The sequence below is a fragment of the Myotis yumanensis genome, unplaced genomic scaffold, assembly GCF_028538775.1.
Source record: "Myotis yumanensis isolate MYYU_CA2020_CCGP unplaced genomic scaffold, mMyoYum1.0.hap1 SCAF_9, whole genome shotgun sequence".
Classification (NCBI taxonomy): domain Eukaryota; kingdom Metazoa; phylum Chordata; class Mammalia; order Chiroptera; family Vespertilionidae; genus Myotis; species Myotis yumanensis.
The window spans coordinates 58,631,687-58,643,654 of record NW_027223760.1 but is presented as its reverse complement, the minus strand read 5'-3'; positions in this window follow the sequence as shown (position 1 = coordinate 58,643,654).

The following is an 11,968-nucleotide window of genomic DNA, read 5'->3' as shown; positions in this document are numbered from 1 at the left end:
ATGAAAATATGCACATACCTCAATCCATGCTTCAGGGTTCTTACCCTAGACATCTCAGAATTTCTACTTCTGTAGTTATAATCCCTCTTTCCATTATTGTATGATTCACATATATGCAAACTTGCATACATGTAAAAGTTTTTGCATCAGAATACCTTCACATACATTTTAGCATGGTTGTTACATATGTAAATTTTTTACTCATAGCTCAAACATTTAAAACTTTTTTTCTTCCTTTTCCTCCATACTTTGGTAGTTTCACCCTTTTTTACTGAGGGGCATCTCTTTCTTGAACACTTCCCATGTCATAATGTTAATGACTATTGAACATTCCCATTTTTTGGCCCCAGAATTTAAGTATCATTGTTTTTACATACATGGAAAACAAGCCCCCAGATTACTCCCGCTCTTGATTTAGCATTAGGCTCACATAAGTATATCTGGCCTGAATATAATTACTAAGACCAGCAGCCAGTCAATTTTAGTAAGAAAGTGTCTGGAATTGCCATTCGGGAAACCTACAGAACACATATTGATTAGATGAGGGTCACTGACTCAATGAGAAAAACAGAATTTTCCCTCGAAGCAGAACTGCTTCCTCTTGGAGAGCTTCAAGAGTATCTGAAGGTAAAGAAAAAAAAAAGAGAGTATCTGGAGTTTAGGCAATTTACCACATCAAGAAAGAAGTTAGAAAAGATTCAAGAATGCTCTCTGAACCTTGGCTCCGGTTGCGAAGATCTAAGCCATATTTTACAACATTAGGACATCAAGTGGGTTCTTAAAGCTTGCTTGCAGAAATTTCACCAGTAGGAATTTAGCCTAAGGAAATAATGAAGACTATGTACAAAGATTAAATGACAAAATATGTATCTCAGCCTTGTTTATAATACCTAACTATAGAAAACAGCCTAGATGTCTACAAATGTGAGTCCTTAAATTGTTGCAGTTGTTAAAAAGCTGATATACAAAATAGTTTGTGCTGAGGAGAGATGGTTTCAATAAATGATACGTAAAAAGAGTATTTTATAAATCAATATGTAAGCATGATTTCATTTCTGTTTCATATGGGAATGTGTGTAAATATATATAGGTATGTTTGCCTATCTTTATATCTATAAATATAGAGTGCCCTCCAAAATGTATACACACACTTTGAATAATTATAAAGGCAGTGTTTATTAAAATACATTTCCTTTTCAAAATTGAGCTGTCAGCTGTTAAAGTAGAAATATAAATTGATACAGCCACTGTGGTAAATACTTTGAAGATTCCTCAAAGTATTCAGATAAAACTATGATATGATCCAACAATTCCACGTCTCAGTGGAAATGAATACCTGAAGGCAATGAAATCAGGCATAAATGATTTCATATCAGAGATATCCATACCCTGCCGTGTTCATTGCAGCATTATTCACAATAGCCAAGATATGAAAACAACCTAGTATTTATCAGTGGGTGAGTGAATAAAGAAAACATAGAATATACACACAATGAAATATTATTAAGCCATTAAAAAGAAGAAAACCCATCCTTTTACAATGCGATGGATGGACCTTGAGAGCATTATGCTAAGTGAAATAAGTCAGACAGAGACAAATACTGTATGTTCTCAGGTATATGTGGAATCTAAAAATGTACAGCTTACTTCCCTGGCTGGTTTAGCTCAGTGGATAGAGCATGAGCCTGCGGACTGAAGGGCCCCGGGGTTCAATTCCGGTCAGGGGTACATGCCCACGTTGCGGACTGGATCCCCAGTGTGGGGCGTGCAGTAGGCAGCTGATCAATGATATTCTCACATCATTGATGTTTCTCTCTCTCTCTCCTTCTCCCTTCCTCTCTGAAATCAATAAAAATATGTATTTTTAAAAAGTAACAATAAAAATATTTAAAAAATAAAAATGTGCAGCTTATAAAAATAGCATAGAATGGTGGTTGCCAGGGGTTGTGGGTGGAAGATATGGGGAGATATTGGCCAAAGGGTACAAACTTCCAGTTATCAGGTGAATAAGTTCTGAGGGTCTATAGTTAACAATACAGTATTACATACTTGAGAGTTGCTAATAGATCTTACTTGTTATCACCATAAAAATGAAGAAAATAAAATTATTTTAAATTAAAAATAGCAACACAACTATACAAATTGTGAGTTGTACTCTTAGTTGTATGGCAGGATGCTGGTGAAAACTCTTGCTTTCTTTACTCTAAAACATTTAAATTAGGTACTTAACATGCTAATAGATAATATTCTGTAATTTCTTTGGATCCTAGGAGCAGAACATACAAGCATCTTAGAAGCCCATCTTGTGATTCCTTCAGACTATTGCCCTTCTCTCCCTGAAAGGATATCTAGTGACATGACTTCTAACAGCCTCCATTAGCTTCAGCATTTTTGTATTGTTTTATATGAATGAAATAACTGCATTTTGGTAGAATATTGGTTTTCATTTACAAACTTATCTTCATTAAAACAAGTATTCTGACAGTCCACCCAAATGAGAAGTTAAAATTAATTAGAAAGAGAAGGATTAAATCTACAACAGAAAGTTAAAAATTAAAAGGAAAATTACTTAGCAAATTTGCACTTTAATTTCATTGATACTGAAATTGAAATTTTAACAATGTGAGGTGTTCCTTCTTAAACACGTCTGAGTTCACCTGTAACTTTACACAGACAGACAGACACACACACACACACACACACACACACCTAATAAAAATAGGTACAGTAAACTATACTACTGCTAAGACATTTATTGACTGATCAGGAATACACTTCGAATTTCTAATGAAATTCGTGGTTTTTAAACGACCACAGTTTTGCTTTCTATTTAGCTCCATGGGGGTTACAATGTGTGTAGTGTGCTTGTGTGGGCGCATTTGCATGGGCCCCTGTGGTGTGTGTGTGTGTGTGTGTGTGTGTGTGTGTGTGTGTGTGTAGATACATAGAGATTGTGTAACATTGATATTTACTTCATTTTTAAAGGCTACAAGTAGAATACGATAAATGCACTCATAAGAAAACTTTACATATTCACTTTCACATATTCATATGTATACTTGTTTTCAAATAGTTTTCATATTCACGGTTTGAAAACTTCCATAAACCAAAAGGAAAAAAAATACACAATTACATTTCTAACATAATTTTGAAATATTTAAAACCGTCACTGCTTTTAATAACTTTTATTGTTTTTAACATGTGACATTTTATTCCCATTAGCAATAACAGATGTCTAAGGCATTAAAAGGGAAAGCCCTGCACACGTGTTGAAATAGAGGACTTTACTGAAAGGTAAGCATGTGCTTTGATTTATATTAGCCAAAATTTAGATACTGTACTTGGTGCTATTTCAGGAAATGAAAAGGTGAGGAAACTGTTATATATCAGTAAACCAGAGCAAAGGTCTCCATAGAAACCGAAACAGTTTCTGTGGGAGCCACTTAAGCTAAATTAATACCTAGAATATGCTCACATTAGCCCCTAGGGAGCTAATTTGAACAAAACAAACCCCTTTCTATTGATTCATGAATGTTACATAGTATTTACAATTCTTCCTTGTTCTCATTTCATTGTAAAAAATTAATTGGCCATTGAGTCTATGAAAATTTGGGTGAATTCTAAAGAGAAATGATCACACAAAAAATAAGTGTTTATTTACTCTTTCATAACTCCATTACTTCACTACTAGTCAAAAGAAACATAAAGGACAAAATAAAAAGTAATGACTGATAAATTCAATTTTATTTGTTTAGCTGGATTTTTTGCCTCCACTTTCATAGGCACCTTCTCTCCTATATTCTATGGTTTCAATTTATACCATCCTTTAAATAGTACATCTGTTGCTACTCGGATAACTTCTGGTTCATGCAATTTGTATTATGTTCCCCTACTCTCATCCTATACAATAAAGAGGTAATATGCAAATTGACCATCATGCCCTCACAAGATGGCTGCCTACGACCAGGCCAGCAGGGGGGTGAGGAACAACCAAACAACTGAACAGCAGGCTGCGTGGGGTGACTAGGCTGGCAGGGGGGTTAGTGAGAGATGACCAAACAACTGAACAAGAAGGCTGCATAGGGCGACCAGGCTGGCAAGGGGATTAGTGAGGGATGACCAAACGACTGAACAGCAGGTTGTGTGGGGTGACCAGGCCAGTGGGGGGGCCATGAGGGGCGACCAGGCTGGAAATGGGGGGCAGTTGGGGGCAACCAGGCCAGGAGGGGGGCAGTTGGGGGCGACCAGGCCAGCGGGGAAGGCAGCTAGGGGCGACCAGGCCAGCAGAGGGGGGCAGTTGGGGGCAACCAGGCTGGCAGGGGGGGTGCATTTGGGGGTGACCAGGCTGGCAGGGAGGGCAGTTGAGGGCAATTAGCCTTGAAGGGAGGGCAGTTAGGGGTGACCAGACCGGCAAAGGGGGCAGTGAGGGGCAATCAGGTCGGCGTGGGGGGGGGCATTTAGGGGCAATCAGGCAGGTAGCGGGGGCATTTTGGGCCACCAGGCAGGCAGGCAGGTGAGCAATTAGGAGCCAGTGGTCTAGGATTGTGAGAGGGATGTCCGACTGCCGGTTTAGGCCCGATCCCAGCCTAAACCGGCAGTCGGACATCCCCCAAGGAGTCCCAGATTGGAGAGGGTGCAGGCTGGGTTGAGGGGACCCCCCCTCCAACCCATGCACGAATTTAATGCACTGGGCCTCTAGTTTTCTATATTATCTTTGCTTTATGTTCACAGAATGTGTAAGAACTAGTTCTTTGCACAAAAATTGGGCTGTTTTCTTAAATGCTCCAGAAATACATATATTTATGTCTGTATGTGGCTGTGTGCGTTTGTGAGCGGCATACATAGATAGTTTCCTACTGCCTAATGTCTAATAAGAAGGCTACAACCTCAATACCACATAATCTTTGGTATTTCCTTCATTAGGAGGAAATTTGGTATTATCTTTCATCAGAGTCTCTGATTCATAATTACATAATCATAATGTATGCTATCTGCTCAAGTATCCTATATAGGACATTTATCTTATTTGTGATGTTTGAAACAGTGGAGAATATATGACCATTGGATAAAGCTTTGCTGTTTTGGTCCGTTCAACCCACTGCAGTCAAACTTCATATCATTGGCCTTGTGCTAGTGGACAAAGTTACTTTAAGGTTTTTCTCTTATTGTTCACTTTTTTCTCTTTTATTTTCATGCTCTTTGACAAAATTAAAATTAAGTTGAGATGAACTTCTAAAGTAATAATTAACATTAAAAGAGAGAAAATTTGTAAAGATATATTTTTCATCATTTTAACAAAAGGAAAACACAACTTCTGGGTTGAAAACTAAGACCGGTTAATGTCTATATGCAATGCTAGTATTCTATATAATAAAAGCCTAATATGCTAAGTGTCTGGTCGTCTGGTCATCCGTTCAACCAAGTATAATATGCTAATGATATGCTAAGGCTGCTCAACTGCTCGCTATGATGTGCATTGACCACCAGAGGGCAGATGCTCTGACTGGTAAGTCACTTTGGTGCTGGGGTCAGGCCGATCAGACTGAGGGAGATGGGCTGGACACGCACTTGAGCTCTCCCGCGGCCCCTCCCCAGATGGCCAACCTCCCATGTCCTCCCCAACCCCGATCATGGACCGATGGGGTCCCTTGGCCTGGCCTGTGCCCTCTTGCAATCCGGGACCCCTTGGGGGATGTCAGAGAGCCAGTTTCGGCCCGATCCCACAGGCCAGGCCTAGGGACCCCAATGGTGCACGAATTCATGCACCAGGCCTCTAGTAAGAAATAATTTGCTAAGTTACATCACAGCCAAGGAACCTAAAACAATATGAAGAGCAGCACCAAGGTCAGAGATTCTAGCCTTAACATCCAGAGACAGTGACAAACCCCAAGGAAACATCTTTTGAGAGGAAAGGCCAATACTCAGACTAACCTTAACTATGTGGCTGCAAACTTTGCATGGAGCCTCACCATAAATTTACTACTGAATGGATCAAGTGACAAGAGTGAATACAATTCTCAGATTTATGGCATTTAATTCAAAAATGGAGGTTCTCTTGAAATAAAATTCCAACCATTGGGAGAGTTTCCAAGTCAGAAGATATTTACAGCATTTTCTTCATCAGCTTAAAGTATAATGCCATTATTACAGCCCTGATTTTGTGGATGGTCTTCAGAGTAATTCACTCTTTCATAAATCTAATGTTTTTCTTTCATACTCTGACTGATTGGCTACAATTTACTTGTAGTTGCTTTTTAAAAAAATATATTTTATTGATTTTTTACAGAGAGGAAGGGAGAAGGATAGAGAGTTAAAAACATCGATGAGAGAGAAACATTGATCAGCTGCCTCCTGCACACCTCCCCACCGGGGATGTGCCTGCAACCAAGGCACATGCCCTTGACGGGAATCAAACCCGGGACTCTTGAGTCCGCAGGCCGACGCTCTATCCACTGAGCCAAAATGGTCAGGGCTGTAGTTGCTTTTTAATGTTCCTATATCATTCCTAATTGGCTTTCAATGTATTGTACTGTTATAGTTCTACTTATCATTTATCATTCATGTCACAAGGATAAGTGGCTATGTAGAACAAAATAAAATAATTACAGACCTCTCCTGCTTCCCTTCTCCTCTCTCTCTCCCCCAACAGTCTTTTTCCCTTTTATACTGTCATTGTTTGATTTATTTGGACTACATTTTATATTCTGAATAAAAAAAGTTTCTCCTCTTGTCTGGCTGGTGTATCTTAGTAGTTAGTTTGTCCACCCAAGCACGGAAGGGTCATGGGTTCAATTTCCCATCCAGGGCACACTGGGTTGCAGGTTTGTTTGATCCCCGGCCCCAACCGGCAACCAATCAATGTATCAATGTCTCTCTCTACCTCTTTCTCCCCTTCTTCCTTTCCACTTTCTCTAAAAATCAATGGAAATAATATCCTCAGGTGAGGATTAAAAAGTTTCTCCTCTTTCTAAGACTTTGTCCTTCTATAAAAATGCACACAAATTATGTTTTAAACAGAAATTATACAGAAAGAAAACATAAAGATATATTTTATTACAATTTAATGAAGTTATAAATATCTCCTTTGTAAGAGAGGGTTTGACAAATGAACCAAGAAGGTGAACAATTTCCTGACACCACTTTCCCAAGTCAAATGTTGGTGGTCATTCTCACATGTAGCTCTAAACTACCCAAATACATAACTGTCATAGTGAGAGAGTGAAAAGTAGCAATATTGTAGATTTGGTTTATGTTTAAACTGGACTAGGTCAGATTTGAGTGTTCTTGCTCTGTTACGCATCCAGTTCTTGTTCTAACTTTCATTACCAATTTAACAAAAATCTATCAAATATTTATTGGACTTGATTCTTTTCTCAACATAATTTTCTAGTTCGGTTAGTATCTTTTACTTAAAAGAAGCTCATAGTAGAATGAGAAACATATACTTCATGAACTTGTGTAGATACTGTAAAGTACTGCATAGGGAATACAGTGAATAGTATAATAACTATATATGATGTCAAGAGAACACTAGACTTATTGAGGCAATCACTTTGTAAATTATATAGATGTCTACCCACTATGCTGTACACCTGAAACTGATATAATATTGAATGTCAACTCTAGTTGAAAAAAAAATTAAAGAAAACAATTATATAAATAATTTACTGACTTGTAGGGGTGGAAGGAACAAGTTATATTATAAATTCAACTTCTCTGTGAAAAACTATGTTGAGGTATCAAGTGGACAGTTGAATATGAGAAGGCACCATTTTAAGTGGTTAACACTTATGACTTCACTAGAGGCCCGGTGCACGAAATTCATGCACTGGGGGAGGGTGTCCCTCAGCCCAGCCTGCACCCTCTCCAATCTGGGACCCCTTGGTTTAGGCCCGAATCCAGGACTGCTAGCTCCCAACCACTCGCCTGCCTGCCTACCTGATTGCCCCTAACCGCTTCTGCCTGCCAGCCTGATCACTCCCTAACCACTCCCCTGCCAGCCTGATCAACACCTAACTGCTCTCCTGCCAGCCCGATCACCCCCAACTGCCCTCCCCTGCCGGTCCAGTTGCCCCCAGTGGCCCTCCCCTGCTGGCCATCTTGTGGCTGTGGGTGCTGCCATCTTTGAGGGTGGGGCAGTCAAAAAGCATATTCCCTCCTTATTGGCTGTGGGCACTGCCATCTTTGAGGGTGGGGCAGTCAATTAGCATATTCCCTCCTTATTGGCTGTGGGCACCACCATCTTTATGACAGCATGAGGGTCAATTAGCATATTCCCTCTTTATTAGATAGATTTCATCATCTGAGATACATTATTCTCCCCCCTTCATTGGAAGGATGAAAGAGTAACATATCTAAGGTCAAAGGCACTGAGAAGTTTTGCCATATTTGAAACTCCACTAACTGGATCTGGAATCCAGGCTGTCATCCACTACTCCATTCTCTATGGCCACCCTATCTTGCCAGGAAAGGAAGAAGTGCTCTGGGCTTCTAAAACTTAGTCTAACTCTAGTCATCTATGACTTTACTGAAGTGATTTTTCTAAGCAGTTTCTCCAATTCTGCAATTGTAATGTTTTAATATTTTAAAGAAATTAAAGTAAAATGATCATCTAATTTAATCTAGGGAAATTACTTAGATTCCAATTTTCATTCTGCTTTCACTCTATGGAATTACTCCAATACCATGATCCTCTGCCATGCCTATTAACTCATGGGAATAACAAGCTAAGGCACACTGGTGATTGCAGCTTTATTGCTGATGTATTCACATATAAAATCTGATAGTCCTTCTGCCTTACTGAAGCTTCCCATGAAATTCTCTATCTCTTGTTTAAGATTCTATATTCTATAAAATATCCGGGTGTCCAATTTTCATATAAGAATCAGTATAATGAAAATAATGACTATAAATGTTACATAAATCTAAAAGTAGGGTTTATTTTTCCTAATAATTATATCAGACTGTGGAGTCTATTTTGGAGGATGGCCAAGTTGAAAAATAAATTAAATTCATTTGTAATTATCTGCTCTTCAGATGTTCCAAGCCTGCTGATATGCTTCAGAATTAACAACTTTGTCTCTCTCTCTCTCTCTCTTTATGGCCTTCTTAACAATGATTTCTCCCCAGAAACTTGGCTGAGACTAAAATTGCATTAAGGTTGCTTATGCACACTAGTGGATATATTTGTTTTTTTCAGTCATTATATTCAATTCATGTTCCCTGAAAATATTTCTATCTTAGACACAACTACATATAAACATACCCATTATAGTTTAAACAAACAGATAATGATTTATTATTTGCTTTTAACTTACACCTGATGGTAAATACAAGAGTATCCCTTATTTGATGGACACATGTCAAGGTTCTAAGACCTTGACAGAAATTGAGATGATGAGAGAAGGCCAGTGCGTTCTGGTTTCCTTGTATCTCATTGTGCTCTACCTGTCAGATCCGAATTCAAACAACAGAACTGGCCATCTTCAGCCACCCTGAATCCCAGGTAGGGAAGCTCCCCCCAGGCCATGAGCCACAACCTTTCCCAAGGCCCACACTTGGAACATCACAAAGGCCCTAGTACCATCACCTTTACTTTCTTCACAATTCTTCCTGCCTTTCCGTCTGGCCTCTCCAGTATGTCCCAGTGTCCTTCGGCCACCCTGAGCCCCTCCTGTGCTGAGAAAAACATCATATAATCTCATTCACTCAAAGGTGTTAGTGACCTAATGTGTGACCTCACCTTGGGGACTGTGCCATCGATAAAAGGAGCCTGGAGAGGACAATGCCAGGCTCCAACTTAATGAGTTTCCGGTGATAGATTTAAAGCTTGACTATGGGAGGGATAAGGTGGGTTTTGGAAGGAGCCTCTTCTGTCCCCCTTCAAAGCACTTTACGGCCCATTTTACTCATTTTTTGGCATCAAAGTTTAGGTCCACAGTTGGCCACACGCAGTTTCCAGAATTAGAAGGAAACTCATTCTCATCACTTAGGAAAATACTTTCAGGTTCCAGGTATTGCTGAATCTTACTTATACGCAGTCATAGCGAAAACATTTTCATGTACAAAACTGACTAGCCAGACCAGATAATTTCAAAAATCCTTTAAGTTTACATATTTTTTTTAACTTTTTAAAATTATCCTTTGACTTCATTTTACAGCTAAAGAACTGAGGCCCCCAAATCTCCCTGAATCCAGTCACTTTCTCTCAACTTTATATTATCCTGTCCATATCCCCAGGTTACAGCAATGATATAAGTTCTCATAAGTCAACTGATGTACTTACCTTAGGTATATTGTGGGTTGATGCAAGATCTTCCTAAATCTAACCACGTAACTGCCTAATCCATCCCCTACACTATGTGTATCTACAGACTGACATTTCTAAAATATAAACCTGATCATTTACTTTCCCTGCTTAACATTCTTCCGTTTTCCAATTGCATTTAGAATAAAACCTAAATCCCTTAGCATGCCACACACGCACCCAAAGTTACTGTGATGTGAACTTTGTACCATTTCTGGCTGCTTCCACACTCCTTCCAACACTCCTTACAGGTCTCTGAAAAGGCCACCATGCATGCTCATGTCTCCACACCTTTGCCCATCCCATGCCGCTCCCGATGTCTTTTCCTCCTACCCTTTCTACTTCTCACCTGGTTCACCCCTATCCATCCTTCAAGACTAAAGCTGAAACAACGTGTTCTTCAGGAAAACTGTAATGTATGCTTGCTGTATTATTTACGAATATCTGATTCTGCTAAAGAGAAGAAGAGAAACAAGGAGGAGAGATGACATCAAGCCTGGAAATATGAAGTAACCTGAGGGGCATCTTAGACGTCAGTAAATAGGAAGGGACAGAAAGACTATGTATGCATCAAATAGTCATGCAGCAATCAGGGAACCCAGTATTCATGAGGCATCCATATTCACGAGAGCTTAAGCAGGATCCCCACTGGTGACATCCAATCTGGCCCACCTGGCTTCTGTCCAAGAGAGAAAGATAAAATACATAGCTGCTCGGCAGGCTAAATGTCAAGCCCTGCTGTGAAAGAGCATATATGCTCTGTGCCTCTCTGGCAGAGCAAGTGCATTTCAGCTCCAGCCACCCTCCAGCATTGCTCACCGTACACTTTGGATCTCTTCCCCCATTATCAAGAAGGCTGACGGATAGAAAGAAAGGAGGGGTGGGGTAGGAGAGCAAGAGAGAGGATATTAACATTGTGGATCTGTGTACACCAGGATCTGGGTAGCATGGTCTTCCTGCCTGTTTGCAACCTGTCCTAGGATATTAATCTACTTCATCTATTTCCCTTTCTTGCTGTATGCTTCAAACTGACTCAGTAAACCATGTGACATGTGCATCTTCATTTGGTCTGTGGGCCTTTCTGTGCATTTCTCTCTGGGACAGGTTTCCTGGCAGTCTATCTGGAAGGTACCACCTCAGTGAGGTGATTTCCCAAAACCTAAAGGCATCCTGGCACCTCAGATCAGGTCCACTCTCCTTCCTTGGCACTGTTTAAAAACATCTATTACAACCCTGGCCAGTGTGCTCAGTGGTTAGAGCATCGGCCCTAGGACCAGGGGGTCACAGATTTGATTCCAGGTCAAGGTCATGTACTTGGATTGCAGGTTAGATCCCCTGCCCAGGTTGGGGCCCTTGCTGGAGGCAACCAACCAATGTGTCTCTCTCACATTGATGTTTCTCTCTTTCTCTCTCCCGCTCCATCCCTTCCACTCTCTCTAAAATTAATGGGGAAAATATCCTTGGTTGAGGATCAAGGGGAAAAAATATAGAAAGAAACATCTATTACATAACCAGAGGGAAAGGGGGTTGGGGATTGGTGGAGGTGGGTAAAGGGAGGATAAATGGGGGTGGAAAGAGACTTTGCTTTGGGGGATGGGCGTACTATGTGGTTTGCAGATGATGTTTTGTTGAGTTGGACTCTTGAAACTTACATGGCATTAG